This window comes from Schistosoma haematobium, chromosome 3, assembly GCF_000699445.3.
Source record: "Schistosoma haematobium chromosome 3, whole genome shotgun sequence".
In the NCBI taxonomy this organism is placed as follows: Eukaryota; Metazoa; Platyhelminthes; class Trematoda; order Strigeidida; family Schistosomatidae; genus Schistosoma; species Schistosoma haematobium.
Genome location: NC_067198.1, coordinates 34166788 through 34174458, shown reverse-complemented (window position 1 = coordinate 34174458; position 7671 = coordinate 34166788). Strand labels below are relative to the sequence as shown.

At 33.9% G+C, this 7671-nt stretch overlaps 1 protein-coding gene across 1 annotated transcript in view; it reads right to left on the bottom strand.

The window, feature by feature from the left end:
- Positions 1 to 2779: 2779 nt before the first annotated feature.
- Positions 2780 to 7671, bottom strand: part of CPN2 (carboxypeptidase N, polypeptide 2) — a 32628-nt gene continuing 27736 nt past the window's right edge. Inside the window, exon 2 of the mRNA XM_012939736.2 lies at positions 2780 to 3110. The gene's annotated coding sequence lies outside the window, so the exon portion shown is untranslated. The remainder of the gene's footprint in view (positions 3111 to 7671) is intronic.

Genomic DNA, 7671 nt, shown 5'->3' with positions numbered 1-7671 from the left:
CATGATCTTAACTATTGAAATTACTATAATATTTACAAAACCTCATCTGATATTTATTATTTTAACGAAAATGAATTTTAGATAAATACAGAGTCTAAAGTTATTTCACATCAATTTTCAAAATCACATTTATTGGCGTTCAAACAATGTTGTTGTTTTAGTTAGCTAAGTCTATATCAGGCTTTACTTTTCTGTGGCGTTCGTTTTAATCATGTAATATGAGGGTCTAGAAATCGATTTCTTATGACTATTCAACAGTTCTCATACAGGAAAACAGTTGAAGATAACAAATTATTACAGAAGAAAAACATGCTTATTTAAGAAGTGCAACAAGAAATCGTCATTATCTTCGATTAGGTCATGATTTTTTTAGTAGTTTCCTAATCTATAAATCAATATTTTATAGGACTATTACTAGTGGCTAGCTTCAAGATGGATTTCCTGGAGTTGTAGTGAGAAGCCTCGGCCAGTGGCATCCAATCTGTGTCGGGTGTGAAACAGTTATCCACCTGAGACAATGAGTGAAGGGTTGCGCAAGATATCAAGGATCAATCTAAATTGGAAATTAACACCGTTAGATAACGGCTCAGTGGCCTAGAGGTCGTGTGTTTACGCGCGAGACTGAAGTGCCCGGGTTCGAGTCTCATGTGCGATATCATGGATATGCACTACTGAGGAGTCCCATACTAGAACAAAACGATCGTCCAATGCTTCCAGGTTTTCAATGGCGGTTATGCTTAGTTTGACTCGTGAATTCAACTGTGAACCTACTACGATATCCACAAATCCAATGCTAATAAAACCATCATAGATAAGTTGGTGTATTTGTTGAGTCAATATGTTCTGCCTAGATAAAATTAGAGAATAACTTACTATTAGCAATATGAGATTATCTCATTATGTAGTTGTAATAGTAAATAATTTATCTTGTGACATTAGATGAAGAATTATTTTATTAAGCTTCACGATTAATCATTATAATTGATGACGTTTGATACATTCATTATCTTAATTGTGACTTTGGGAAGCATCGTTTTCTATCAGAAGACACTATGAAAAGCTTTGGACCACATCATTCTTACAACTTTGTATTTTGCAACAATCTACAGTTGTTGAAGTCGTATATTTACAGAGAGTATTTGTGATGCAGGAGGACATTTGATACAAGAATTGATTATTTACTTGAGAAAGACAACAGAAGCTCCTCAACTAAACCAATCAACCTAAAAAATACAGAGCTACCAAAACCAATCACCTAAGCTATTTGCTCACTCCATCACTTTGAAATTACTCTGATAATGATAAAAGTTCGTTTGGTGATTTTTTTACGCTTAATATCAGTATAATTTTGAAGTGACCTCAGGAGGTAAATACTGATTTCATATGACCAAAGATACCTTTTTTGATAACTCATAGTGATTGCTAAACAGCAAATGTAAACTACTGTCATCTTTCAAATGAGTTATTAAATGACTTCTGACTCTTATTATTGACACATTTTGGCAGAATTCCGGCTCTATTTAAACAATTTGATTTTTTCTCCAAAGTTGACTTTCAACATTAAAAGACAACTGGGATTTTATACAATTACATCAAAACACATACTCTCAAGTTCACTTTGATTATTAATGTTAGTAAGATTGTTTCTTAATTATGTTGTACCATTGAATGGTATTTTACAAGGACGAAGTTTCGACAAATTGATTATTGTAAGTAAAGGGGAGTGGAGATATTTGAATCTCATTGAAATCGTTAACCGATTAGTGTTGGGCCACTATTGAAAACTTCGAAACACTTGACATTCGTTTTATCTTAGTATGAGATCTCTCAGTAATGTACATCTACGACCATGCACATAGGAATCGAATACAAGACCTTCAGTCTCATGTGCGAGTGATTAACCTCTAGATTATATAGCTGGTTTCTAACGGTGTATTGATGTAACTAATAATTATTAGCTATACGAGAATTTTCTCTTGAACTAAAGAATAGGTCAATTAGTATAGGGGTTGTGGAAATTATTACGTTTTTGATTGAGATCATGAACCGATTGATGTTAGAAGACCGTTAGAAACCTGAAAGAACTGGGCGACCGTTTCGTCCTATTGCGGGACTCCTCAGCAGTGCGCATTCACGATCCCGCCCATGGGATCCGAACCCAGGACCTTCATTCCCGCGCTCGTACGCTTAAACTACTGGATCGTTGAGCCCGCATCCAATGGTGTTAGTGTCTAACATCAACCAATCCACGAAACTGCGTGACCATCTTCCATAGTACTGAGGTAGATACCTGTCTCTACCCGACATGGATTAGCTCCACTTAGTCACGGCTTCTCACTAGAACTCCGAGAATTCCCTCACGGAGCTAGTCACTAGTGAGCATATGTTAGTTTATTTAATTGTTAGTGAATGCAAAATTTAATCTGCAAACTATTTTATTAAATATCTAAATACCACTATACTGATTATACCATTTTTATGATTAAATTTCAGTAATCAGTGGTCTTGTGAGTATACTCAAATAGTTAAGCCTAGAATGTTTAGATTATAAAGATAAACATTGAAATCTTTAATTTCATTATAATTTGAAATATTTAAACATAGTCAGATACAGCAGTAAACCGTAAATAATACTCTAATTAGATGTATGATCCAGGATAGAGTGGATTGGACAATACTGGTCAGCTGCCTATGCTCCGTTACGAGTAACAGGCGTAAGTAGGTATATAATTCAATGTATCATACTGTACATTAATTTGAATGAAGAAAAAAAGAAGATTAATTTTAAAATCAGATTTTATTAGTACAACGAAACATGATATTAATATTTCACAAATATTCTATTCAAACAAAACTTCTAAACTTCATTTTCTTTTCTTTATTCCTTTTTTGGTAGAACAAAGTATGTTTATAATATACAACTGAATATCAAGTGATCAAATGGAAATCTTTCTTTTTTTACATTTTACATACAATTTCTTTTGTCAATTTGATAAACACAAAAAGGAACATTGTTTGAATGGTTTATTGATTTGATCGAGATTTTATCTTTACTTTATATAGATCGATTTGAACATGAATAATTCTTTGGTTATTGAATATTGAAAAGCCTAAAAAAGATCAATAAAAATGTGATTAGTATATTAAATCTTAATAGATATTTCAATAGTGGAGATCATGAGTCAATTGAAGCTAAACTATCAGTGGAGTTCAACCGGGTCAGTTGTGAGATAGGAACACATTGATGAACAAATTGATGGTGGATGTGTCGCTCAATTTCGTGGATTAGTTGAAGTTAAATATTAACACCGTTGGAGGGTCTAGTGGTTAGGCGCTCGCGCATGAGACTAATATGTCCTCAGTTCGAATCCCGCGAGCGGGATCGTGGATACGCACTGATGAAGAGTCTCACACTAGGACGGAACGGCCGTCCAGTGCTTCAATGCTTCCCATGGTGATCTAGACTCAAATGACTCATGATATCAACTATTGAAATCACTACAATCTTCACGAAACACCTGTTACTAAATAGATATATCAATTTCGATAAAAATACTAATCAATATGTAAGCCAAAAGTTCTCAATTCATTTTATTCTTAAATTTGAAATGCAATATGGCAGTAAGAATTCGAAACTAGTTCAAGATTTTCATAATTAGGTTATAGACGAAGGTTTGGTGTCTATGGTTTATAAAAATTAGATATCCGTATCAGTTAACAACATCATTTCTTTCTTTCATACCGGTAAAAACCTATCAATGTAACAACAACAAAAAAAGTAGTATTCCTATGTACATGTAACTAACGTCTTCCAAGTACAAAAGATGAAATAATAAAGAGAATTATTATTATTGTTGGTTTTATTCACTATCATATTTTTGGTACAATATAGAATTCTCAGCACAAACTATTTTAACAAGTTCCCGTTTCTTATTTCTTAATTGATCCTGATGATAAATATTGAGTGATCGCCAATTAGATGTTAGTAGTTCAGGAATCGCTATCTGAATAATGTACACCCTTTTCGATGCATATTACCAGAAACCACATCTCTGATTGTGTTCTTACCTAACTTGTATAGCGAAATGTCATGAATTTTTGACGAACGCACCTGAATAGGTTATAAGACTAATAGGCATTATGATGTGTTAAAACAAACAAGAAAATAGATAACTTGTTGAAATATCCAGATGGCAGGAACAGGTAGCCCAGATATTTAAGCAGGCCGCCTTGGGAGAGATGGTGTAGATGTCATTATCATGTGTTGATTATGACATTTAAGCAAACGTTAAATCATTCTAAGAACAGTTAAAGAAAGTTGAATTTAAACAACTGAAAATATTGAGCCTATGTTCAAGTAAAAAAATAACAGGATTTCCTTAAAGCAGTTTACAATCAAACTTGTGTCTAAATTACAAAATTAGTTTTTTCAACATTCTACCTAGCTAGATAATTTAGACGGTTGTTTTGTAAGAAATGCAATGAATTATACTGTTGAAAGGATATATTGTTTTATTTAAGTATACTGTGCATCAATGAACAGAAGGAATACATTGAGAAAAAAAATAGTATGCTGGTAAATGCCTAATGAACTATATAATGTTGAAAGGCCACTTAACAGGTCAGATATACAAATGTTAAGGGACTATTGTGAATAAGAAAACTATTCATATATTCAAGGTAACCACTCGCGGGTCCTTGTCTCAATCATTAACATATCACTGTGTACCCATATGCTATGTACGTTATGATTCGACCTCAGACCATTAAGATTCATAATCGGTTTTTGTTTCTTTTTTCTCTGTACAAATGGTTGATTAGACGTTAGATAGCGTTAATCAACAACTAAATCCGACGGAAGAAAAACAAATTACTGTAAGAACTTCGGGAACATATTTCGATATAATAACTAAACATCTAGGAAGACGGTTTACGACAAATCATCATCTATATGATGTGTTAATTAAATATGAATTAAATTATTCCAAATAATTATAGGTCGTAATTGAAATATTAGATCAAAATATTTCGTTCGAATTGAGAAAATCAGGAAACAAATATTTTTCTAAACTTTAGACTTTCATTATAAACAAAGATGGATAGTAGCTAACAGTGGAATCCATGACTCACATTTCGTCCTATTTAGATGGCGCGATGCCATTGGAAAGGAATGGTACTGGGTTCGAGTCCTAGAGTGAACATCAACTCTGAGATGCAGGTACATCCAGCTGACGAGTGCTAAATAGGACGAAACGCGCGTCCGGGATTCCACTGCCCATTCCGCTATCTATCTTTGTTTATAATGCTTGTGAATTAAGGCGATATCTAGACAATACTCATTGTATACACATATGCCAATAGGAGACTCATAAACTGCGATCCTACACATCAATTGGAAGATTCAAGTAAACAATACCAAGTGGATTAAGACTTTAATTATTCTGTTAACCATAAAATTTATTTTATTTCATTTATATATTAAACGAGCTCGCTTTATTTTTTATTTTCACGGTTGAAATCACTAGTCGATCTGAGCTAGACCACCATTGAAAACCTGGAAGTACTGGACGATCGTTTCGCCCCAGTACGGGACTCCTGAGCAGTGAGCATCCACGATCCCTCAAGCGGACAATTTATTAGTTTTATTAATCTTTCGGCAAAGTATATTTTATCCAGATCCAAATGTTTAAATCTCTCAATGATCATTTGAAAACTATTTCCTAGAATTGCTTAGCACTTTTTTCGTTGGTTGAACTAGTGTTTTTCATGGCACTATAGTTACTCAGGTGTATCAAAAATAGAGATATTATTCATAAACTGCTAGCAGATATTGAATGGAGCAACCAGGTTTGATGTCAATTGTGCAATCCGCGACGTCCAAACTTTTATATTATGCGGTTGGAAATAGTTGGGATAAAAGCCTTAAATATACGTTTTGTAATAATTAGCTAACTTCAGTGAGAAATACCTAGAATCTTGAGGAAATCGTTTGCTAATTTGAGGTTTCAACCATCATCATCATCCAGCTTCATGGCCTGATATTTAACTACAAAGGTATTCAGGCAACATTTAATCTCGTAAAAGATTAAGATACTGAACACAGAGTTGTGACTAATGATGAATCATTTATATGTAATATCGAACAAAAATTCATCATTCATCAATTGTTAATCAAATATTGTTCGGACAACTTAGTCCCAACACTTTAAATTCGCTGGACTGTAAAGATAACCTATTCACATTCCTCAGTAAACTTACTCTCTTTTATTACAATCTAAAGTTATACAGTTAACAGATTGTTATGATTTTTGAATAAGTTCATGCCTTTAAAGAAAAATATTGTATGTAGTAATAAGATAAGTCGATTAGAAAATAACTTAATTTGTGACCAGTTACTATAAACTGTCTCTGCATCAGTAGGCCTCAGCATACACAAGGGGCAAACCAAGGTCCTCAATTACAACACGGAGAACAGCAATCCAATCACTCTTGATGGCGAAACTCTGGAAGATGTAGAATCCTTCACATACCTGGGAAGTATCATCGATAAACAAGGAGGCTCAGATGCAGACGTAAAGGCAAGGATTGGCAAAGCAAGGGTCGCATTCCTACAATTAAAGAACATATGGAACTCAAAACAACTGTCAACCAATATCAAAGTGAGAATCTTCAATACGAACATCAAGGCAGTCATTTCTACTGTATGGAGCTGAAACCTGGAGAACTACAACAACCACCATCAAGAAGGTACAAGTATTTATAAATAGCTGTCTACGCAAGATACTCAACATCCATTGACCGGATACCATCAGCAACAGCCTTTTGTGGGAGAGAATAAATCAGCTTCCAGCTGAAGAAGAAATTAGGAAAAGACGATGGAAATGGATAGGACATACATTACGCAAATCGTCAAACTGCATCACAAGACAAGCCCTAACTTGGAATCCTGAAGGGAAGCGAAAAAGAGGAAGGCCAAAGAACACATTACGTCGGATGATAGAAGCAGATATGAAAAAGATGAATAACAACTGCAAGAAGCTGGAAAGGTTTGCCCAGGACAGGGTTGGATGGAGAATGCTAGTGAGCGGCCTATGCTCCTTCACGAGGAGTAACAGGCGTAAGTAAGTAAGTAAGTACTATAAACTGTAAAACAACAAATCCATTATTAAACACAATAATGTAAGTTGTTTAAAACTACATAAAAGATTCATTAGATTGATTAATAAACCGTTTATTTGTGATTAATTCAGTATGATATCAATAAGCTATAGATTCTCAAACTATTGATTCATAGCTAGTTTTGATCCGTTCAAAGAATAATCAGTGTGTGTAAGTTGATGAATAAAAAGCTGAATAAAGTAATGAAAACTGATGAAGCATGAAATATCGTAGATTATATTATACAATATTTAATTTGCATGTCTCTCGTTAGCATCTTTTTAGCCAATTTATTTTTAACAGGATAAAGTTGTTGACCCCATGCACAACCCTTCTTCTTTATCTAGGCTTCGGACCAGCAGTAACCCCAGAAGAGCTATAGATGAAACTCACAACAACAGTCTGATAACATCAAAGTCAGAATCTTTTATACAAACGTCAAAACAGTTCTGGTGTATGAAGCTGAAACTTAAAGAACTACTACAACCAAAAAGGTGCAAGCATTTATAATCA